We start from the raw sequence: 26,564 nt of genomic DNA on the forward strand, positions 1-26,564 counted from the left end.
CAGAGCACTCGCACTTAACCGCTTTTGCCAACTGGCCGGCCCCTGACTTAATCATTTTAAAGGGTTAATCTGTATCTCTAGTAACAATTCCTGGTTTAATGTTTACTTTATCTGATATTAGTATAGCTACTCAGTTTTCTTTTGATTAGAGACTCCAAATGTCTTGTTATCCATATGCAGAACGATGTTATATCTCTACCTCCGACCACATTAAAAAATTAACTTGAAATTGATCAATGACCTCAATGTACAAAATAAAACTCCAGAACTCTAAGAAGAGAACACGGATGTAAATCTTTGCAACCTTGGATTAGGCAATGGTTTTAAAAGATGACATCAAAGACCAAGTAACCAAAGAAAAACTAGATAAATAGACTTCATCAAAATTAAAAGCTCTTCTGCTTCGAAAGATACTATCAAGAAAATGAAAAAGACAACCCACAGAATAAGAGAAACTATTGGCAAATCACATATCTGTTAAGGGTTGAGTAGCCAGAATATATAAAGAACTCTTACAACTCAAGAATAAAAAGACCAATAACTCAAGGAAGATTTTAATTTTAACAGTGGTTTTACTAGGCTTCTAAGGATAATAGGGGTAAAAGCGAGAGGCAATGTTACTTTTCACTATATTTCCTTTTGTATAATTTTTATTTTATATCGTGGATATTTGTTAACTATTTAAAAATCCAAGAATAATTCGTATTAAAAATATTTCAGTACTCTTAGCCCTCCTTTATATATATTAACTACTTTTTTTTTTTTGCCTTAAAGGAGTTGGTGAGCTTTTTTTCTATAATTTGAATGTTTTTTAAAAGTAGTTGTTAGTTTTCTTTCCTGAGGGAACATTGGGAAAAACTAAGACAGTTCATATTGTTGTTGATGGATATACAGACCTAAGAGGTATGAAGGAATTGGTGGCATGTTTGAGTAAAATCTCAAAACACTTGAGTAGCGTCATTGAACCTGGGGTGTATGCTATCATCAAAAACTTTCCCAGTTACTTTTGGTGAGCAGACATCCATCAGAGGAGAGAGGCAGAGCAGAGTTAAATGTTGCCATTCCTTTCTGTTCATCATGCTCAATCTTTAGCACTGAGAACAGTGTCTGGCACAGAGTAGACAATGAGTAAATATTTGTTGAACCTAGGCAGTTGCAATGTGAAAAAGCTTTGCAAGAATTCCTCTGATTGCTGCTTGTATTGTACCATTTATAACCAAACACCCATACTCTGAAGATGGACTTTACAAAGGAGAATGTAAACATGTTACAAGGCAGAGATATTTTATATGTTAAATTGATATGAATTAAGGCATGAAGGCTTATAATTAAGACACACCTAGAAAGATAATACTTATAGTAAATGCTTATCTTTGGATAGTGAAATTTTGAGTGATTGTCAAAATCCATTATATTTCCATTACATTTTCTGAATTTTCAAAAATAACTGTAATAAGCATGTGTTGATTTTATAATAATAATTTTTTTTCTGAAAGCCATCAAATTGTCACCCAGAAAAGTTCTAGATCTCCTTGGTACATTATGGAAGGTGTGGGATTCTAATGAGAGAACCTCAAATACCCCAAGGAGGTTATCTTTACAATTTACGTATCTGCTTAAACCACCACTATTTCTCCTGAAGAATATGTCAGAGTGAGTAGTAGTTCATCTTGAGTTACTTGAAAAGTGAAATTTTTATAATCACAGTTAGATCTTTGCATTCATTTCCAGTTGGAAATAAGTGCATTATGACAAGCCTTTTTACCAAAAATCTATTCAAGGGCAAAGCATGTGACTGGAACCTCCAGTGCAGGTTGCAGGGGCCTGGAGAGTTATGTGTGTTCACTGCACAGAAGTACAAGGCTGAGTCTCCTGGTTGGGTGGCTGTAATATGCAAGAAGACATGTTGATCCTTTTATTCAACAGTACTGTGAATCTTCTGTCCTGCTTTCTATCCACACTTGAATGAATCTCTATTAGAAGAGTAGAGTTTTTCTCTGCTTCCTTCTTGTACAAAAGAAAATAATTCAAAGCACCATCTGTATAACTGCAGGTGATAATAGTTGTTTGTCTCTCCCAGACATTCAGTATTGAAGGATTCTGCATCACATCCTTTTCCTGGTCGCACACCACTGTTAAGACTATGAAGATTGATTACTGGGTCATTTTCAGAATTTATAATTTATTTCTAGAGTATCTACAGGAAACTTGAGGAGAACCAGAATGATGCTCTTCTTTCCCCAGTCTTGCAATGGAACTCTCTAGAAGCCACAGTTTTAGCATCTATGACAAATCTTGGACAGATAAAAATATTAATAAAAAACATCCCTTTTCACCAGCCTCCTCGGAGTTATACCTAGTGAATAAAAACATATGAATAAACATCTTTTAAAGTAAAACTCCATGGAGATAAAGGATTGAGAAAAGATAATATAACACAAGTAAGAATGATAGTTTACTCAGCCTGATATGGCTCTGACAGTGGTATCTAGCCATGTCATCTCTAGGAATAGAAAGAAGTAAGTAGAAGACCTGGAAATAGAGGGTTCTACAATAATGCTACCCTTAAATTAAGTATCGAAGTGTTCCTAAAACAATCTTATTGCTTGATGAGCCGCTGAAATCTAGCTTCTCAAATTACTGTTAATTTATATCAACTATTAATGCTATTGTGGTTATGTTCAAAGGGAATCTCTATCTTTCAGAATACTCCACCCCGGACTTCTAGGTCCACCCACAACTTAGCTGTCCTTACAATCCTACAATATAGAAAGAATCTCTCTCTGTCACTTGCTCTCCCTCCCAGCCAACAACAGATGGCTGTTGTTTGTTATTTAATGCTGGCTGTGCTCATTGTGTGGGTGAGTGGACTTCTCTGTTGTCTTGATCCAGCTTCAATCTTAGATTATCCCATGTGCCTGAATTTGGGATTTAGGATTTTCTTGGCATTCACCCCTCTCCTCCCGCTGGAAGCCAAACACTGTCATGTTTCTCTGTGGGTCTTGTGCAAGAGAATTTTCTGTCTCTCATTGGTAGCCAAATTATAGCGGTATTGTTATAGCATCTTCAGTTCAGAATGGCTTCTTGTCCCTTACCCAAAGGTAGAGGCCATTTTCCTTGACTCTTCTCTCTGCTGCAATGGATCTTAACTGTGCCCTGCACGGTGTGTGTGTGTGTGTGTGTGTGTGTGTGTATGTGTGTGACAGAATGTGCTGTCATCTCTTTAACCCCATATCTTACATCTTCAGGCTTTTCTTTCACGTGAGAGATTGATCTAGGCAAGGTGTCAAGATTTGTGCTTTCCTGCAATCACAGCTGATCATGTCCTGCAGGCCTATATCTCTGATGGGGCTCCTTTTGTCACCCACTCTGTCCTCAGTCAATTTTGTGAACACACAGTGGAGGTCTGTGAAAATGGTCTTACCAGTGAGTGCAAACTCCTCTTGGGTTTGCGACTGCTAGCAGTCATACATTTTCATGAGATCCCTCACAAAGTCTTTCAGCTGATATCCCTTTCTTGCTTGTATGGCAGCCAGCTCCTCTTTTAACTCTGCTCTGCTCAAGTTGTGCCAGTCCTTATGCCTGTCTCTCCTTGGAGAAGCCTATTCCTCGTTGGAATCCAGCCTACTTGGTTGCCGTGCTACCTCAGGTCTCTGATAGGTTAAAGCAAGTTATGATTTTTCTGTTTATCTAGTTTTACATGTCAGGGTAGAAGCAGCAGTCTTCCATGCTTTATATATCCTAGGAGGAATTGGAACTCTGTCCATCTTCCATTGCATCTAAATTTGAAATATCAGTATCAGGATTTCAGTATCTTTGTTACCATTCTCTCTCAGCCATAGGAAGCATTGCAAAACATATTATTGTAAATCACAGTTCACAATTGAAATACCTCCTTCCTCTTCAGTCAGAGAAGGAGGGCACTGTTTTATCTTCTGCTGGTTGTATTTTGACTTCTATTTGTCACTAATCCCTTTTTATTAAAAAAGTTAGGCCAATTTTATATTTTATTTTTAAGAGTCTCTTAGAAACTAGAATCTTTATTGAGTGTTAGGTGACGGAGGAATGGGCAAGCTTCTAAGAGTGTCATTACTGATTCTGTGGCTTCAGCCATGTTGTGAAGCATGGGAGTACATTTGGACTCAATAAAGAGAAATCCCAAGGAACATTACAAGGCTGAAGAATCAGATAATTGTAGTTTATTCTCATCCAGATGGGTTCTCTTTGGGACCTTTAAAAATGGGTTTTGAAGATGGCGTTATGGATATTATAGATATCCAGGGAACATCTTCCACATTATTATTCATCTTGGTCTTGATCCAAAGATCTTGGGGAGAAGCATTTTGTAATACATATAAGGGAACTTGGACATAGACATTTCCCTTAAAGCAATGAGAAGCAACTGAGGGGTTTTACCTAGGGCATAATTTTTTTTCTTGTACAAATTAGTGGTTTACTAAACTAATGAGAATAAGTATCCAGCAAGCCTGGCCAAACTTCTCTGAGTTTAGGCAGATAAAATTTCAGGAGAGGAGTGTCCAAATTTTCCAGCAGTAGATAACAACCCAGAAAGAGTTGACACTTCATGTATTCCATTTTTGATTCTGACAAGTTGTCAAATCCTTAGTTGAGGGCACAGGATTAACAGGAAAGGAGGTTAAGGATTAGGATTAGTTAGGTCCATTCAGCATCCTTAGTAGAGGATTCCTGAAGGGATTTCTACAGAATTCCTAAGGCAAAGTAAATGACTCATCAGAGTTGAAAAGCTAGTACTGTGGACTTGACCAAAACAGTTGGGAAGTCGGTGACTAAGTAAAGGAATACTGTGGTTTAGAAACTGCAGTCTCATTTCTGGTGCTTCCATGAACTGGTCAGGTGGCTGCAAGATTAACTTGAGACCTTAACATCTGTAGCCGTGCATGATTACTACATCCTTTTTCAGTTGTGGTTAACCAAAGCTTATGAGGAGCATGGGGCTTGAGGGGGACCCCAATCCACAGACCCAGCTGCAGAGAGCATGAGACTCAAAGGACAGCTAAGCCAAGCTGGAACTGGCAAGGGTAAGAGTGAAGCATAGTCAGGGAGATGTGAAAATGTGTTTGGTCCAAAATGGGTTACTATTCTACATGGTCCAATAGACTCCAGTCTATAATCTCAGCCAAGATTACATTTCTCTGGCCAGGCTTTAGACATGCAGTATATAAACCTCTATTTCATCTGCTTATTTTTTTCCTAGTGTCTTCCATACTGTCTTCTCCAAAAGATTGAGTTGAGCAAGTATAAAATCCGAAACAACCAAGTATAATTTTAAAATGCTGTCCTTCATATGTTGCATTTTTTATGGCATACGCCATGGGAAGAAATAGAAATGTGATGTTATCTGAGGAGTATGGCTTTTACACATTGTCCTATGTGGTCTCTGAGCCAGCTGTGAGGGAGTGTTTCCTAGAATGAATTCAACAAATTCCTTTCTAGATCTTATCTTGTGCATCTTAACCACTAACTGCTAACAAATGTCTGGGTAAGTTTTGTGAGTCTTCCCTGAGAATATGGGAATAAGCAATTGACTCAGATTGAGTTATGGGCTTTTTGTAAGGCTCTTCTAGCATATTTCTATTTTTGTAGTGGGCTCTCTGAGACAACAGAAATATGTTGAGAGTCTTTTAGCTGTGATGGTGATATGGGGAGCCTGATAGTTTTAGTTGCTTTCTGGAAGTTCACAGAATATCGACCCTGTGTTGAATTGTGTGCTGAGAAATGAGGAAAATTGTCTCCCCACTGGGAGGCCTTTTGTTCCAATACAATATGTAATAATCAACCCAAGTGTCATATGAGTGGTCTAGTTCCACAATGTCACCCTCCTGCCTAGATGTTGGTGGGTGAGATTGAATGACCTCTGGGACGTGAAGGATCCTGTAGTCAGAAGAAGTAACAAGATTCACCTTCTGAGATGACCTGTAAGGGAGTTGCTAAGAACTTCTAGGGCAGGAGTTAAATCTTCAGTGAAGGCAGCAGTCAAAATCTGGTTCCTTTCCCCTTCCTTCTTATTTTCCTAGAGTGTTTGTCACAGTTGACCTTTGTTCATCCCCACTGTGCCCTCCGTGATCTCCCCCAACCCTAGACTATCCTCAACCTTACTATCAGCCACTGTCCCAACTAGGGAAGACAAAGACCATCAGTGCCTATAATATGCTGAGAGGAGTTATTTTGACACCTCTGTCTCTAGGAAAGTATCTCCTGCTCTGATCTTGGGGCTCAGTCTCCTTCAGTTTTATGTAAAGCTCCATCTAGAATTTTTGGCTATGGGCAATGCAATTGTTGGCTACAGTCAGGCAAGAAGTGGGACGAGTCGTCCAATCATATCCTGCTCATACTGGACATAGACTAAGTTGAGCCACTGGATGTGTTTAACATAGCCTTTTTCCCATGATAGAAGTTGTTTAGTTATTCTTCAGAAATTTTGGGACCATGTAAATTTATCCCCAATTTTGATTGACATTAAAAAATGTACAATAATCATGTTTTCTTTTCAAAATGAAAAGATATTTTAAATTAAAATGCAGATATAACTCTGTTTTCTTGTAAGGAGATAGATATATAGTCTTACACACAAATTTCATGATAATGCTGGAAACTATGCATTCTTTTCTTTCTCCTTTCCCTCTCAGTTCATATTTTCGAAAACTTTCCTTTAAATTCTACTCTTTTTCTGATTATCTTAGGCTTCTGGTTGTGCTCTAGGTAACTACATTTTATCAGCATAAAAGAAAATTTTCATTCTATTTAATGTTCTTTGCTCTGGGCTCAGCTATAATAGATCACTTCTATGACAAGATATAATTTCTTATGATTCCTGGTCACTAGCCAGTCTATAACTTTAGGAGAAAATTATCTTTTTTCTCTACTCTCATCTCCAACCTTCATACTGCCCAACTTAAAGAAAAATCATGGAGCTACCACACCATGTTGATCACCTCCCACAATTCTATTTAGAGGACCTACCTTCTCTTAAATGCTCATTTAAATGACCTTTTTTGGTTAATAATAAAAATACTAGCTAAAATTCAGTGGACACAACATATTCTACGAAATTCATGTACATAATCTTTCTTAATCCTCACCATGTGGGAAAAGTGAACCTTGTGAGAAATTAGTACTTCCCTGCCCTGCTCTCCTATTTTACAGAGGGAGATAGAGGCTCAGAAACTTGCTCAAGATCGCAGTAAATGGAGGACCTGGGGTGTAATGCCCTCCAGTTTAAGAGACTGAACTTCAATCACTACATACTACCTCTTGTTATCTTCCCCCACCTTCTGTTTCTCCTTCTTTTATTTTTTATTCTAAATTAAAACTGAAGAATTACTTAACTATTGATTTAAAAGAAGTGTTACAGGTTATCATGAGTTCTAGAACATAAACATTTTTATCCCCCTTGTTTTTTAAATCAATTTTATTGGATATAAGTGACACAAAATAATATGTCACATTTGAAGTGTAACATTTAAAGTGTTTTGACAAATATATACAGCTCTGCAACCACTACACCAATCAATATGTAGATCATTTTTTTTCATCCCGTAAGTTTCCTTGTGACCCATTGTAGTCAGTGCCCTCTTTCCTTCCCCAAACCCTGGCAACCACTGACCTGATTTTTGTCACCACAGATTAGATTTGCCTTTTTCTGAAATTTCATCTATACAAAATGATACAGTAGGTACTCTTGTGTCTAGCTTCTTTCTTTCCAAATCATATTTTAAAAATTCATCTGTATTGATGGATGACTCAGTAGTTTGTTTTTGATGCTGAGCGTTATTCAACTTTCTGAATACAAGTTTCTTTACTCATTTACAGACTTTTTCTTCTTCCATCTCCAATCTGCTCTTGAGCCCATTCAATGAATTTTTTGTTATTACACTCTTCAGTTGTAAGATATTAATTTGTTTCTTTTTTATGATTTCCAGTTCTATGTGGAGATTTTATTTATTTTCACTTATTAAGAACATATTTTTCTTGAGTTTTTAAATATATTTTGTTTGAGTTCTTTGCACATATTTATTAGAGCTGCTTTAAAATATTTGTCTTCTCAATTTGATACCTTGAGACATCTCACAGTCACTTTCTATTTGCTTTTTTTCTTGACTATGAGTCATTTTTTCTAGTGATTTTTGGTTGTGTAGTGAAGATCAATGACAATGGTTTCATTTGTGTATTTTAACTTCTCTAATAAAGAAACATTATTTTCTTCTTTGTTATCCTAAATTCTTATGAATAAATTAATCAGCCCAAACTTGTTGAGCACGTACTACATGCCAGTGTTCTACTGGGTTTGATGTAGGGGAACAATTGAGGAAGGATCTTGACCATTGCATATTTGGGCAAATTGATAAGAGAAGGTGTCTTATTGATAACTCAGAGTACCCCAGGCAAAGCTGAAAACCCACCAGAATAAAGCACAGTGAGAAGAGGAGTGGAAGTGTTTTCATAACATTTCCCCAAAACACATATTTAAATCCTTGGAAAAAAATATTTCTAGTGACCTCTCCAGGTAAGTGACAGTATTAGCAATGTGACCATGAACAATCTTGATGCCTCACAGGGAAGTAGACAAAAGATTCATTTTGTTTTTTTGTTTTCTCTCTATCTTTCTAATGACAAGCTGAGGACACCTAACAGAAGAAAGAGAGGTTACTTTTCATTCTCAGACATGAATACAAACACAAAAGTAGTTCACATACGTAGCAGAAGTCATATGGTCATTTGCTCCGATTTTTAAAAGTGAAATTTATGTGATTCTCTTCTTAATCTAAGTTACCTACCATGCAATTAGATAATTACCTACCCAGCAATTATACGATTACCAAGAAAGTGATGTGAAATTACATATGGTCTTAAGAGCATGGCCCATATTGCATTATGTGTTGTAGCAATTGAATTTCCCTCAGTTTCTCTTTTTTCATGGATGGACCTTCTGCTAAGTGCTCATAGGAGCCCTGTCCTAGAAGAGCATCAGTGGCTCAGCTTCAGGTTTGAGTACAGCCTTTGGGGGTCTGGGTATCACTGTGTCTCTGCTCTACAGAAGTAGGTGCTTGAGTGACTGCACTGGGAGACAGTGATAAACAGGGAGCTTTGCCCCTTTTTTTCATTAAACGTGGCAGCTGTTTTGTCATGACTCTTCTCTTCTCCATCTTTCATTAACATCATCAAGAAGACAGGACCTTCATCATGCTTCTGCCAGTACTAATGTAAGAAATATAAGTTTTTTGAGAAACTGCAGTTGATGGTAACATCTAACCCTCTTGTAGGATCAAGGACTGTGGACTCTGCTGCTCCACTTCTTGGCTTCTCACACCTGATCAGAAAGACAACTGAAGGACACAGGAAACCCTCATGACATGGTCAATTTTATAAAAAGAAGCATGATTTTCTCCACTCCTTCCTTACTCAAAACATAAACATTATCACATAATTACAGAACAATTCCCACATTTCTCAAGTCTGATTCTTTTCAGCATCCTTCCTAGGACAGAAAAGACCCTAGTTCCTGCCCTCAGGTTGCTGTCACCATCATAAGCCTCTCCCAGACTGATCTGTGTACTCACAGGCCAAGTGCCACAACAGAGGGCCTGAAAGCACTTTCAGGAGAGTCTCCATCCCTTGGCTCCCCAGCAAATCCAGTGGACCAGGTCAGCTCCTGGGTGGGCTTCCTCAGCAGGAACTACTCTGAGCACAGAGTGAGGCCTGTGTAGCTGTTTCCAGAATATTGCAACTGTGGGAGACAAGCAATCAGAGAGACATCACAACACTTTCACCATTTACACAGAATTAGATACATCTATCTAGAATACTTTTAAAGTAGTGCTCCCCGGTGGCCAGGCTGAGAAATGTGGATTAAAATGTGGATTTTACCTTTTCTCGTATAAGTGTATATCCAAGATATGTCTTTTTCTTGCTATAAGGAATTGCCTATCAATATAATGTGTTAGAGAATTACTGCAAGATTATAAGAAAAAGAAAAATCAATGCAAAAATATATATAAGTATATATATGCTTATGAAAACAGAATCATATTTCAAAAAGTAACATTTTATTATACCATTTGCTTGTTCAAATCCTTTTAGTGTTCATCAATGCTTTCAAGATAATGTCCAAGCATCTTATAATGGCTTACAATTATTTCCACAAAGTAGTTTCTGATTATTGCTTTAGTTTTATATTTACTGTTGCCCATTTTGAGTTGTATACTCCAGCCATTCTGAATTAGTTTAATATCATTCTCCTAAACTAAATTTTGACTTTATACCTTTGCACATTCTATTTCTCTTTTTTAGAATATTCTTTCCCTGACTCTATTTTTGACTAACTCTTTAATAAATCTTAACTTAGACATCATATCTGTTAGGTAGCCTTCCGTTATTTTCTGTTTCCAGTGTAGATGCCTCTGTTTAGTCATAGTAGATGTCTCTGTCATAGTTTACTTTTCTCCTGTGATAGGTTTGATCACAATATTTTGTAATATACTCCACAATATTACATGCTTCCTAAAGGCAGACACAATGTCTATTTCTTCCCAGTTACATCTCTTGTGTTCAGGGCTAAGACAGATATTAGGTGTCAAATCAATAAATTATCAGAAGAATCTCAAGTATATAGAGAAACATTTCGTAACTTTACAAAGATTATGAATATTCATTTGTAGAATTAAGATTATGGCTACTTTGCAGTGTCGGTTTGAGAATTAAATATATATATATAATTCTCTATATATAATTTTTCATATTATACATATATAATTTTATTCATAGCATAACCTTGGCTTTCATTCCTGAAATTCACTGTGATGTCTATTGTCTGTATGTGCTGTTCCTATTTTTAAGATCACGTCCCCCACTCTTCTGTCTTTCAACCTGATTAACTCCTACTGAACTTTCACATCTCAATTTAGACATCACATACTCAGGTTGTCTCTGACTCACTACTAAGGCTGGGGTAGGGGTGAGGCTCTTTATATGCCTTCATATCACCCTTTGCTTTCCCAAGATTAGTCTTTGTCTCACTTTACTCTGTATGATTAGTTACCTATAGAACTAACTAGACTATAAATTCAATGAGAGAAGATACCATGTATTTTCTTAGAGCTCTTTTTTTTCAGCATGCTACATGGGTGTAGAACTTAGCAGGTACTCAATGAATAACTGTTGATTGAATGAAAGAATAAAACCTGAGAGCAATGGTAGCTGGAAGTCATTGTCCTTGCATTAGACATGAAGTCCTGATATAAGATGCTAAGAAGTCAATCACCTGTTCAAGATGACATAGCACACTTATACCTAGGTCAATTATAGGAAGTAGCTCTTTACCAATGCTGCTTCCCAAATATACCAAATAAGAGATGGATATATATTGATAACTGTGGGAATCAATGAAATGTGAATTTTGTAGTATGAAGAACTTGACCAAAAATAACAGAGATGAGATTGTATGTAGCATTCCCTTTTCTGGTAAGACTTTTTATGTAGCCTTAGGAACATAGAGAAGGCATCAATAAATTCCCATATTATAGCTTCCCTTCACACATAGACATGAAATAGGGTAAGTACAATGGCAGTTGGAGTGAGAAATGCCCATTGTAACAGAACTTTACAACTGGATTGGAATAATTTAAGTCATGTTAAATATATCTGAAGATTAAACAAAAGCTATTTGTTTCATTGACTTAGAGTGTTAGAAATAGTCTTGTTAAGAACAGGGATGTGCAATAACTAGACTAGACTCGACTATTCAACCATATTTCCGTATTTTTTGAAATTGAAATGAACTACGTGGTATCACATACACCTTGAAATCTTAAGAAAAAAGGTGAACTCATAGAAACAGAGAGTAGAAAAGTGATTGCAAGGGAGGATAGGAGGATAAAGAGAACAGGAGGATAGGAGAAACAGGAAGAGGTTGGAAAAAAATCTATTAAAAATAAATAAAAAATTGAATTTATAAAAATGTAACATATCATATAATAAATATATGGTAAATAGATAAATAAGGTTACATAATAAAATGTAATGTATATAATTATACCGTGTTATACTATATTATTATTTTTTCCCAGCAAGCTCCTGCTACTGTGGAATATACATATACACATGGAATATATATATGCTCACACACACAATACATATATATATTATACATACACACCTATATATTTACACACAATATATGCATCTGAGTTTATATGGGAATGACTTTATTCTGCCTTCTGAGAAGAACATTTTCCTAAGCAGCTTCTAGTTTAGGCAAAGGATTAATGGGAACAGAATAGATGTGTCCCTGAGAGTGAAGAACATCATGGGTGCTGAAATGTGGACGGGCACCACAGCTGAGTGATAGGGACCAGGAGGGTCCTATCTTAGATCTCATCCACTTGGAAAGCAATTGAACAGTGTATCAGCTTGCTAGGGCTGCTGGAACAGCTAGGGCTGCTGGAACAAAGTACCACAAACTGAGTGGCTTAAAAAATGGAAATAAATTGTCTCCAGTCCCAGAGGCTAGAAGTCCAAAACAAGGTGTCAGCGGGATTATTTCCCTCTGAGGGCTGTGAGGGAAGAATCTGATCCCGGGATCTCTCTTGGGCTTGTATAGATGCATTACTCTGATGTCTGCCTTCGTGTTCACATGGTATTCTCCCTGTGTGTGTGTCCGTCTCCAAATTTTCCCCTTTTATAAGCATTCAAGTCATATGGGATTAGGGCCCACCCTAATGACCTGCTTTTAACTTGATTACCTCTGTAATCTATCTTCAAATAAGGTCACATTCTGAAGTACTAGGGGTTAGGACTGCAAGATATGAATTTGGGTGTGTTTGTGGTGGGGGAGGGGGCTTGACACAATCCAACCCATGACCAACAGTAAGTTTTTTCTTTTTTAATCAATGAGTCTGTTGCTCTTTAATTTTTAAATTCAACTTGTACAGCATCCCTTCTACAGGTAAACTGCAGAATTGTGGAGCCTATCCTTTTGATCAAGAGTCCAGTCTCCCCTTGTCAAATGTCTAAGCCCTAGCAGAGCTCCCAAGTCCCTCCCTCGGGTTGACAAAATGAATGTCCTTAGTTAGAATAAAATGTAGGAATTTAGATTTATCAACTTGAAATGAGGAAAGTCTTAGATTTGACAATGTAAAAATAAAAATATTCATGATAATAGTTGAATAAACATATTTAAAAGATATGATATATTTGGAGAAAGTATGTGCAATGTATACAACAGGCAAATTAATATTTGTATTATTAAAAGAATTTTTACCAATAAACAAGAAAAAGACAATCTATTAAAGTGCCAACACACAAGGGAAGTTGCTCAGCTGCTCTGGTAATGAGGAGAATGCAAACGAAAATACCAATAAAATACTGTCAAGTTATCTAAAATCTAAACAAGACTGATAAATAAGTGTTAACCAAGATGCAGGGAAATAGGATTCCCATAACCTTTTGGTGGTAGTGTGGATTTTTAGAGCCATTTTGGAAGCCAACTTTTCAATATCTATTAAAATATAAAATAGGCATGTCCTTTGACTCAGCAATTTCACTTTTAAGAATCCATAAGAAATATACATATTTATAAAAAATATGTATCTAAATATGTATGTTGATATGTATAAATATAACTATATACATATATATGTATATATATGTGTGGATTTATGATTCTGGCTATTATCAATAAGATAAGTAAAAAGTTTTAATATTATTAATAGGTGAGCAAGTTAATGAAATTATTATACAAGCATAATGTAAAGTTCATTTTCGTGTATGTGTATGAGCACATCTCAAAAATACAATTTTAAATTAAAAAAACAGAAAAAGGTGTCAGATATGTACACATAATATGATCCAATTCATGTAAGAAAATTGGATAGATTTTTCCACGTGTATTCATGTAAATGAAAAGGAATGTGATGGGCAGGACACACTCCAACTGTCAAAATGGGTTACTATAGGAGTTGAAGAGGAAATGGAATGGAGGTGGGGAGAGTCAGTTTTGGGTTTTCAGGTTTCATACCGCATACTTATGTAACATCTTGAGTCCTTTACAGTGAGAAAGGATTTGTGTATTTTTTTGTGTAATAATAAATACATTTCAACATTAAGTTAAAAATGAAATTAATATCCACATTTTTGTCACTTTTTTACTTCTTCCTCCCAAGTGTAGGTTGGTACAGATAAGCACCAAATAAAATTTCAAATTTTTCTCAAGGGCAAATGAATCAGTTTCTAAAATTCGTTTCAATTTTTGAGAGGTTGGAAGGACTAATATGATGATGATCCAGAGCCTGGGCACTTCCCTGGGTTCAAAGGAAGAAAGTCTCTGGGATAACCAAATGGTGGTTCTCACCTTTTTTAGTGAGATGTACGAAAAAAGCAACATTTGATTAAAAGAAAGAACCATGGCAAATTCTCATTTCCTTTCCCCCTTATTTCAGGATTACAATTGTGGTTCTTAGTTTCCTCACAAGCTTCTCAGTCTCTTCAGTAATGTAAGCTGGTCTTCCTCATCCTCATTATGCCTTTCGTTCCTCCTTGATTTCCTCATTATCTTCTCTTTAGTCCTTTTCCTTTTTTCCTCCTTTACTTTTCTTCTCCTTCTCTTGGGCTTCTGCTCATTCTTGTGCAGTGGCCTCTTTGGATATCTACTGCTGCTTCCCTTCCCCACCAAGGAGATATTGCACAGGTGCAGCCCCCTCTGTCCCAGTGTGCCTCTCACGATGCAGTAGTACACAGCGGTGTCTCTCAGGGTGGCCTGGGACAGGATCAAGGTACTGGACTTTCTGTCTGTTGTGATGGTCAAAGAAGCCATTCCATTGGTCCCGTTGCTTTTTAGACCATAAATCACGTACTCTTGACCTTGCTGGGGAATCTGTTGATACTAATATATGTACTCACTTCCACTGATTGTGGAGTGGTTACAGGGAAGGTGCACAGGTTTTTCTTCAGTACTCTCCATTGCATTTGGCTGTGTGGTTTTTGCATCACCCATAATACCTAAGTGTTGAGAAACAATAGATCAGCTCTAGATTGTCAAATCTGGTGCATCTAAGGTCAGGTTCACAAGCACTCCCAGAATTCCTCTCTCCAGTCATACTCCATGCTTGAGTATTTCCCTGTGTGTTGCTCAGGACAAGGGAGATATTACTGGTATTTACTATTGAGCTATCCAGAGACACAAAGTCAAAGATAAATTGCTGTCTTCCACGACCCTTGGGCTCAGTGAACCCAAAACTCCTTACAGCCTGAGAGATGTGAGACTCAGGGGATCTTCTGTGAGTAGTGGATACCATCAGCCCCTCACAATGATGCTCAGACTCTCTAGAGAAACACATAGACACATAGAAACACACAGATGCAAATTCTTTCCAGCAGTTTGGTAAAGTACAGTGGGAGAAGTAGAAGCAGCAAATACTGGCCCTTTGTCTTTAGCCATGAAAATCATCCTTTCTTAGACCCAGATCACTTACCCAACAGTAGGAGAATAGTTATTCCTGTCATTGATCTCATAGTTCAAGTGCAATCTGAGGTTCCAGGTCTCAGACCTCAGGATCTGTGTCTGATCCTCAGTTGGGGGAGGTCTCAAGCAACAGCACAGCATCCACTAGCACAGCCCCACACCAGGCAGCTTTCAATTTGGGTGTTCCAGGGTCAAGCATCAGATACAGACAGAGCAGCCTCTTGGTTGGGTTTATTTCCACTCCCAGTGTTAAACATAAATTTAAAAAGAGGGTGTTTTCCTAGTGTCTAGCTCTAATTCAGATGGTTTACAGTGAGACCATTTTCAAGTTTAATACTCAAATAGTTTATATGTGAATGAGTCTGAATTAGTAACATCATCCACAAGGAGGTTATCTACCCCTCATTTATGGCACAAGGCAAAACCCTCCACTAATTGGTGGTTTCATGATACATTGAGTTGGTATGAAATGTCTTTTAATCCAAGAAACTTTTTTGAGCCCTTGGCTGTAAAGGGAAGAAGAGAGTTCCTATCCACATTCCCAGAGCAAGTAAGTCTCAGGAGTAGTAACACATAATTTAACCTCAAAAGTTAGAAACTTACTTCTGGTTAAAAAAAAAGAAAAATGACCGTAAACTAAGTTAAAAGTCTGATGACACTATGCAAGAAAAACTTCATAGTTGTATAATATTGCTGTGCTCAGTCTGATGGGAAAAGATAAAATGAAAATCCAGTCTAAAAGCCAAGTTGCCTGGTATTCAGGTCTCCCACATTGGTTCTTGGAATGATGTCTTAAGCATCTTCTAGATGGACATTGTTGGATGCCTCTGGTTTTGATTCAGGAACGAATGACTTAGATGGCACTTATTCCTATTCCACTTGAGTCCCTCTTTAACACGTATATTCTCATCAGCATGCTCATGCCTACGGGTGGCATGCATTGAGGACAATAAGGAGAAGAGAAGAGAAGGAAGAGATAGGAAGAGAATATTTGGAAAGGGAAATGAAATGAAGTCATTTTATAAGAGGGGATGGAAATAAACATAAAGGAATTTGGTTATTCTTGAAAGTGTTATTATTAACAAAATGGGGTAGAATAGAAGTAAAATTGCTCATCCTTTTCTGCTAAAATATCTAAGCTTATTACTCCACTCTAGGAACAAATATCGGCCATTTAAAATCAAATTATTAATCACTTCTCTCTTTTCTTCCCATGAGGGGTCAGGTCTTGCTCTGCATTTGGTAAGGGGCTCACCCATGTCCTTGAAGCTGTGCGTACACTCAGTGTGAGATTATGAAGTACACACTGATGAAGGGGAGAAAAGTAAGGTCTTTGCACAACAATGCTAACCTCTGTTTTCTCTGGAAGGAGTTTCACTTTGTAGCTCTAACAACCCTCTCTTGTAACTGTACTTATGAATTCCTTTACTTAGAACAAGGAACCAAGTCACTCGGTGATCTTTCAAGGATTGTTTCATGTCTCAAGATAAATGTCTCAAGTATGCCACCTCCCTTTAGTCGTCAGGCTCAGTGAAGAGCTTCCTTCCACAATACTCTAAGGTTAAAGATTGAATTATGTTTATTCCCTTGGAGATTTCACAACAATTTCTTTGATGTTTTACTTCCAGAATAGTTCTAAAATCCCCCTCAGTAAAGTTCCTTTCATTTTCCTTAGTATCTTGTACTGCCCATGTTTGAAGGCAGTTTCCAAAGCCCACAATATTCATTGATTAGCATAGAATTTGGCACAGACTACGCACTTAATAATACATTGGGTGAATGTATTAATTAATATTTACTGAACAAGTTATATGGAATGACTCTCAAAATTATTATTAATAAAGGTTTCTAATTTTCTGGGAAATAATAAACTAAAGTATCCAGCAAAGAAGTTAAATCCAAGATTAGACCTGTGGACAAAATTCAAATAGCATACCAACTCTCACTCTCCATCCTCCAAAAAAAGAAAAATTCACAAATCTAGAACAGGGAAATCCTGGTTATGAGAATATGGCAGTCTATGGCATGGTGGTCATGTAGTCATAATTAATTTAATAAATATTCAATGTGCCTCTACTATGTGCCAGATTATAAAGTAACAATAGTAATTCAAGGCTGGTATTAATATATAAATGAAAGAAATATTGGGATTGCTAACAGAAATAGGAAAGGTAAGAGTCATTATGTTATCCAGTTACACAACACAAAAGTCAGACCAACATTCCAACTTTTTATTTGGTGTTCATTACTGCAATGTTCACATGGTGTGGAGAATCCGATCAAGTACAGAGAACAATAAATATTACGGTACTTTTTCTTTTTGTTTGTCTGTTTTTATATAAAGATTCATTGAGATATAATTCACACACCATACAATTCACCCTTTTAAAATGTACAATAGTACAGGTGTTCAATGATTTTTAGTATTTCACAGAATTGTGCAACCATCACTATGATCAATTTTAGGACATTTCATAACCCCCAAAAGGAACCCATACTTATTAGCAGTCACTCATCATTTCCCCCCATGAAACTCCTTCTAGGCAACCACTAATCTACTTTGTCTCTGTCTTAGTCCATTCAGTCTGCTATAACAAATTACCACAGATTATGTAGCTTATAAACAACAGAAATTTACCTCTCACGGTTCTAGAGGCTGGGAAGTCCAAGATCAGCAGGGACAGATTTGATGTCTAGTAAGGACCAAATTTTGTGTTCATAGATGTTGCCTTCCTGCTGTCTCCTCACACAGTGGAAGGGGCAAGGGATCTCTCTGGAGGTTTTTTAATAAGATCATTAATCCCAAATGCTGTTACCTCTTAATACCATCACTGTTGGGGGTTAAGTTTCAACTTATGAAATTTTGGGGGACGCACACACTCAGACCGTAGCAATCTATATAGATTTTCTCATTCTGGACATTTCATATAAATGGAATAATACAACATGTGGCCTCTTGGGACTGGCTTTTATCATTTGGTATAATGTTTTCAAGCCTCATCAATGTTGTTGAATGCAATAATACTTCCTTACTTTTTATTGCCTAATAATATTCCATTGTATGTATATGCCATATTTCATTTATCAGTTCATCGGTTGATGGACATTTGAATTGTTTCCACTTTTTAGCTGTGAACATTCATCCTAAGTTTTTGTGTGGACGTATGTTTTCACTTCTCTTGGGTATGTACCTAGGAGCAGAATTGCTGGATCATATGATAAATCTGTGTTTAATGGTTTGAAGAACTTCCAGATCTTTTTCCAAAAGGCTGCACCATTTTACACACTCATGCAAGTGTCAGAAGGTTCCATTTCTTATATTCTCATCAGCGCGTTTTATTTTCTATCTTTTTGATTAAACCATCTTAGTGGCTGTGAAGTAGTATATTCTTGTGGTTTTGATTAGTATTTCTTTGACAGCTAACAGTTTTGAGCATCTGTTCATGTGCTTATGGTCATTTGCATATATTCTTTGGAGAAATATCTATTCAAATATTTGGCTGATTTAAAATTGAGTTTTGACTTTTTATTATTGAGTTGTGAGAGTTCTTCATATGTTCTATATATAAGTCCCTTATCAGACCTATGATTGGCAAGGATTTTCTCCATTTTGCAGGCTGTCTTTTCACATTCTTGACTGTGTTCTTTGAAGAGCAGAAGTTTTAATTTTGATGAAGTCCAATTTATCCATTTTACCTTTTGTCACTTGTGCTTTTGGTGTCATATCTAAGAAGGCTTTGCCTAACTTGAGGTCACAAAGATTTACTTCTGTGTTTCTTCTAAGAATTTTATAGTTTTAGATCTTATATTTGGGTCTTTGATTCATTTTGGGTTAATTTTTTTCTGTATGGTATGGTATAAAGAAGTAGTACAACTTCATTCTTTTATATGTGGATCTGCAGTTACTGAAAACACTATTTTTTCCCCTTGTCAAAAATCAATTGACCATAAATGTATGGGTTTATTTTTGTACACTCATTTCTATTCGACTGTAAGATCTATATGTCTATCTTTACTGAGTCATTAAATAGGAATAGCTTCAAATTGAGAAGTTAATGCTAAACAGTTTTCCTAAGTATTATTATCAATTTACACCTTGCTCATAGCCTATGAGAGAGTCAGCGAATCATTCTCTCCATTACTTGTTATCGTCTTTCTTTTAAAGTTTAAACATTCTGATCAATGTGTAGTAATATCTTGCTGTTTTTATTTTGCTTTTGAATCAATATTATTGTGGAATAAATTAGATGCAGTACAATGAACTCAATTTAAGTGTTTTGAAATAAAAATTCATGTAACTGTTATCTAAATAAAGACATAGAACAATTATTTCACCTCAAAACATTCCTTGGTGTCTCTTCTCGGTCAATCTTCCTCAACTCCAGAACCCCAGCAACCATTGATCTGCCTCTGCTTTCTCTTAAAATAAATTAAAATCGTCTTTTCTAGAGTTTCAAATAAATGGAAGCATACAGTGTAAATTCTTTCCTTCTGGCTCTTTTTTCTTGGTATAATGTTTTGAGAATGTATCCATGTTACTGTGTGTATAAGTATTTCATTCCTATTTATTGCTGAGTAGCATTCAATTCACTTGTTGATGGACATTTGGGTTATTTCCTGTTCTGGGCTATTATGAAAAAGAGCTGCTATGAATACATGAGTACAAATATTTCCGTGAACATATATTTTTATTTCTTTTGGGTAAAAACCGAAGAGTGCAATTGTTACGACGTGCAGTATGTATATGTTTAACCTTTTAAAAATGATAAAACATTTTCCAAAGTGGTGGCACAATTCTACATTCCTAGCAACAATGTAATAAACCAATAAGAGTTGCAGTTGCGCCATGTCCTTGCCAACACGTGGTATTATCCTGAAGCCTTTCTCAGATGGACTTGACTCTCTTCTCAGTTGAGGGGTTCTAGGCCTCTCAATTGGCTTAGTTCAGGGAACTGAATAAGGAGGCTATGGATCCCCACTATAGCAACTCAACTTATGTTCCCCCACCCCCAGCAAATCTAGAATATATAAAGCAGGACCTTAGTAAGATGCCCCTTTCTTTCATTTCTAGGTACTCCTTGATTATTTAGCTCTGTCCAATGATCTCTGAAGGTTAAAACACTCTGATTAATATTATTTCCCTGTGATTTATTCTGGTAATATCTCATACCTTGTTCTATCTCTTAAACATTGCCATCTATTACCCCAGGATCCCATTATGCCAATTGAAATCAGGCAGCAAATTATATGACAATATCCTCCTTTCCCCACTCCTGTCCCCATCATCTCACCCTACAGAAATTGCCTTCAAGTGATATTTGAAGTAACATTGTGGTGACCTAGTCAACAATAAATTTCTTGATACCTTGGTGAAGGGAGTCTCCTCTGGGATTCCCAGGGAGTATGGTTAGCAACCATATGATCAGATTGCCCTTATAAATTCCATTTCAACATTTTCATTTCCCTAAATTTTCAGACTTCTTCCTCTATAAGACACCCAGGAAGTGTCTACATTCCAACCTCATTAACAGTAGGTCAATAGAGCTCTTACTATCCCTAGGTCCAAAGTGCATACAGGAAGTAGGGCATATCAAAACCTGAAAGGAGAGAGTCATATTAGAGCCAACTTGGAAGGAGCTACAATCTCTGAACAAATGATGCAACCTACTCAAAGAGATCCCTCAGGAAGGGAACAAGGGATAAGTACTCTGACTTCACTCTGTTACCTCTTTCAGGTTTTTACAGAGGCCTGCTCATTGGCAGAAATCCACTAGAATCCAGAAAGAAAAGGAACTGTATTGATGAGGTCCATTCAGATCAACTTCCAGAGGCAGGAGAAAGAAGAAGCGTGGATGAGAGACAAATGGGACACTTTTAGCTGATGATCTGTGTCTAGTTGTCTATTCTTTTACTCATATCACAACTTTAATTTCATAGGCTTTATATTAGGTAGAGGAAGTCCTCCTTCTTCTTCTTTCAGAGAGTCTAGGATACTCACGATCTTTTTTTATATACATTTTAGAGTTGGCTTTCTGTACACACACACACACACACATGCACACACACTGTTGAGATTGATTGGGATTTCGTTGAATTTCTTTACCAAAAGCGAGAGAATTGACATTTTTGCATTTTGCAACTTCTAATTCATAAACATGGTATATTCTCACACTTATTTACATCTTCAATTTTTTAAAATTTGTGTTCTACATTTTTCTATGCTGGGGTCTTGTAAATATTTTTTTAAAAATTGATCCCTAAATATTTTTCAGTCTTATGCTATTGTAAGAGTATTTTTTAAAATTTCATTTCCAATTTCTAGTTGCTTGCATCTGAAATATAATTTTAAAAATTATATGGGTAAACTGCTTTAGTAATGTAATATATTTGTAGATTACATTGGATTGTCTATATCACCATTGTATCTGTGTGTACTGTTAGTTGTGTTCCTTGATTTCTAATTATTAAAACTTTTATTTCTTTTTCTTTCCTTTTTAAACTGCCTAAGACCTCCAGTACGCTGTTTAATAGAAATAGTGCTATTTGGCTTCCGTATAAGAAGTCATTTAACACTTCATCATAAAGTTTGACGTTTGCTTTAAGTTTGTAGCATACACCCTTTACCAGAATGAGGAAGTTTTTCTTTTATTCCAAACTTGCTAGGTATTTGTTTCTTTATTATGAGTGAATGTTTATTACATAACAAATACTTCTGTGTAACTATTGAGATAATGAAATGTTTTTATTAATGTGGATAATTCCTTTGATTGATTTGAACGTTAAATAAAAATTACATAAAACCCAACTTGGTTGTGATATACTATCCGTTTATATAAACCAGTAATTTTCTTTGTTAATATTTTGTTTAGAAGTTTTGAATTTATGTTTACTGTGTGAGGTTATCCTATAAATTTAAAAAATTTCTTTATTCAGGTTTTGGTATCAAGATTATTCTGTCTTTGTAAAGTGTGTCTTCTTTTTTTTTCTGTATTTAAGTAAGTTTGGTGGACCAGTCATGTTATGATAAGTTATGCTGTTATAATAATCAATAATCAACTCCAAGATATCAGAGGCTTGAAGAAATAGTTGTTTATTTCTTGCACATAATCAAGGTGATTCTCCAAGTCAACTATACTACAAGTGGTGACCAATGTTTGAACATCCATATCAATACACAATTCAACAGTCACGACCATCTGAGAAAGCAGAGGTTGAAAGTTAAGCTAGGCAACTAAATGTCTCTCTCATGAGATGACACATGCCATTTCTACTCACATTTCTTTGGCCAAAGCGAGTCATGTGGTCACTTCAATATTCAGGAGGCATGCAATTCTCCTGGGTTGCTGGAAGGAGAGGGGAACTGAATATTGATGAACAGTCCATAGTCAGCCTTTGGATTTCTGATCAAGAATTCATTCCCTCCCTTCTCCCAACGCAGGAGACAGGTAGTCCTTCTCCAAAGGAGACAACTTAGGATCCCCTTTCAGTGACTCCTGATCAAAGGCAGGATTCCTGATTGATCTCCTATAGTCTTCCTCTGGTCTTGATATGATTCTTCTTGGTCTAAAGATCTATGAAGAAAAAAGCAGAAAACAAAGAAACACATAAACGAAAACAAGTAAACTATCTCCTCCACACACTCAAAATACAGTTACGGAACAGTCAAGGATTATATCATACAAGGTTCTCGTGCAAAGAGAATGAAGAGAGACATGCAGTGTTGGTCTGAAGCTAGTCTGTGATCCTAGGAGGCATTGGTTATAGCATTCCTTACCCTTTTGTGATGAGACTCTGACTGTGCTGTACGCAAGAAGCTCTCTTGAGCACTGTATTTCACAGTATCTGGCTCAGCCCTCTGGAATATTCTTCTTCTTTGATCTTCTTTGGCCTAGGTCTACGCCTTCCTTGGGGGATTGATTTCTCAGCCCACTCTCTGCTTGAGTTTCTTAGGAGCTGAGGAATTACTTTGAATCGCTAATGATCAAAGTTTGTTTTAGTCAAAGCTGCTTTTGACCATAAAGCTCTTTCAAAAGATTAGCTGCCTTCTTATCTATTTGATTCCAGTAAGAGTCATATATTTGTGCTTTAAAATACATAAAAATAAATTTATATATTTATAAAATTCATGCACATATAACTAAACATATAAGTTAATAAAATGAATTAATGTATTTGAAAGAACTGTTAAAATCAGCACCATATTAGAAGAGAAAATGAATGCTTCTTAATGCTATTTCAGATCTGAGAATCCCACAGTTTGAGATGATAATTAGAAAACTACTCCTGATTTTCCTGAAATAAATGGGTTCATTCAATCTAACTGTTTAAGAACAAGTTGAAAAGCAGTTTGTGATTTATTTCAACCCAAGATACAAACATAATACCTGAGAATCTCAAGGAAGAATGAGGTTTTACACAATGAGCTCAAATATGGGAACCTTTTTTATAAAAGGAAAATTTACATCAGAAGATCTCAACTGTGCTACCACAGTGCTTGCCTTCTTCCTGTCTGTGGTTCCTGGGTTTTTCCTAAGCCTCTGAGCAGGTGGCTGCCTCTATGGAGCTCTAAGGTTTTTGATTATCTTCCACCGTCGTTTTTATTACTGTGGGAGACCCAAGAGCACAGAAGTAAGTCACTGAGTCTTCCAGTTGTAAGGAAGAGATGGTAAGGCTGATGAATTTTTCTGCCTTTTGAAAGTTCACAGAGAAGCGACCCTGCTTTACATTCGGCTTAGAATAATCCTGATAAATAAGGAAAACCATCTCTCCGCTGGGAGGCTGTTTGTACCAGTACAAAGTATAATAATTGCTCCAAGTGGTTTCATACTTCCAGTCCATGGTCACAGCTGCTCCTTCCTGACTTGTGATTGTGGTCTGAACTGGGATTACCTTCTGAGCCATGCTGGACCCTATGGAAAAAGGAGAAGACAGGGTTAGTCCTCTAAAATGTCTCAGACAGGCCTGGCTGACTAGATTCCTTTAGGAGACAAAGACAAAGAAAAGAATCACATAGTGTTTCGTTTCCCCACCACTATTCCCTCTTAATACCCCCATCAGTTACAACTTGCATAGTCCCTTCCTTGAGCTCTAAGAGGAAGCCGAGGCCCCATGTTTAGGGCCACACGTACTGAAGCCAAAGGAGGCCAGGAATGCCCACAGCAGGCCAGGGCAGAGCATGATAGAAGTTCTTCTCCTGGTTGAAATTTCTTTGGTTCTCACTCAAGCCCAGAGACTAGCACTCTGAGTGCCTGAGTGTGGAGTTTCTGGGGCTATTAAAAGTTTCTGTCCCCAAACAGGAAGTCAAGTTCGTAAGTAGGATGTTACACTGCCCTATTCAGAGACTGGAACTTCTACACTACTCCAAACCTCTGTCTTGTCTGTTTTTGCTGTAGCAATACATTGAAAAAATGGCTACTATATCTAGCAAGGTACAGGAATGAAATTTAATCTTTTTGTTATTGAATTCTTACTTACTACCATTGTGATCAGAGACTATAATCTGAATGATCGAAATCCTTTGAAATTGATTAAGGTTTGCTTTAAGATCCAGAATAGAGTGAACTTTGATAAATATTCTATGTGCATTTGAAAAGAATATGTATCCTGTTGTTTAGGGGTAAAGTGTTCTGTGTAGGTAAATTAGGAAAAGAATATTTATTTTATTGGTCATAATCTCTCTATATTTCCACTAAAAGATGTGTGTTGATGCCTGCCTCTATGGTTGTATATTTGTTTATTGATTTTTTTATATCAACAAATTCTACTAGTTTAGTTCTACTGATTACTGATGTATGTTTGGTGTATTTTAAAGCTATGCTATTAGGTGCATATAAAAATAGAGTTATTTTATCTTCCTGGTAGATTCTGCACTTAATCATTTTAAAGTCTTGCTCTGTATCTCTAGTAATGATTCCTGGTTTAATGTTTACTTTATCTGATATTCTTATAGCTACTCAGCTTTCTTTTGTTTAGGGACTCCAAATGCCATGTTATCCAAAAACGAATGAATTTGTATCTCTAGCTCCCACCATATTAAAAATTAACTTGAAATGTATCAATGACCTCAATGTACAAACTAAAACTCTAAAACTCTTAGAAGAAAACACAGATGTAAATCTTTAGCCCATGTTTAGGTTAGACCATGTTTGTAAAATATGACCTCAAAGCCCAAGTAACTAAAAACAACAGTTAAATTAGACTTTATCAAAATTAAAAACTCTTCTGCTTCAGAAGATACTATCGATAAAGTGAAAAAGACAACTCACAGAATAGGAGAAACTACTTGCAAATCATATATCTGTGATTAAGTATCCAAGGTTGAGTATCCAGAATATATAAAGAAATCTTATATCTCAACAATAAAAAGACCAGTGACTCAAGGAAAACTTTAATTTTAACAGTGATTTTACTGGGCTCCTGGGGACAGTAAGGGTAAAGGTGAGAGGGAATATTGCTTTTCATGATACATCATTTTGTATAATTTTTACTTTATACCATGTGTATTTATTACCTATTCAAAAGTTCAAGAATAACCTGTATTAAAAGTATTTTCACTACTCTTAGACCTCCTTTATGAATATTAATTACCTTTTTTGCCTTATAAAAGAATTGGTGAGATTTTTTTTCTCTAATTTTAATAGTTTGCTAAAATAGTTATTATTTTCCTTTCCTGGAGGAACATTGGGAAAAACTAAGACAGTGCATACTGTTGCTGATGGATATACAGACCTAAGAGGTATGAAGGACTTGGTGGTATGTTTGAGTAAAATCTCAAAACTCTTGAGTAGTGTCATTGAATCTGGGGTGTATGCTGTCATCAAAAATTTTCCCAAGTATTTCTAGTGAGCAGACATCCAGCATAGGAAAGAGGCAGAATGGAGTTAAATGTTGCTTTTCCTTTCTGTTAATCCTGCTCAATCTTTAGCACTGAGAGCAGTAGACTGTCAGTAAATATTTGTTGAATGTAGAACAGTTGCAATGGGAAAAAGCTTTGCAGGAATTCCTCTGATTGCTACTTGATTCTACCTTTATAACAAAACACCCATACTTTGAAGGACTTACAGAAGAC

This window comes from Ceratotherium simum, chromosome 3 (assembly GCF_057802395.1).
Source record: "Ceratotherium simum simum isolate JZ-2026a chromosome 3, ASM5780239v1, whole genome shotgun sequence".
NCBI classification, from domain to species: domain Eukaryota; kingdom Metazoa; phylum Chordata; class Mammalia; order Perissodactyla; family Rhinocerotidae; genus Ceratotherium; species Ceratotherium simum.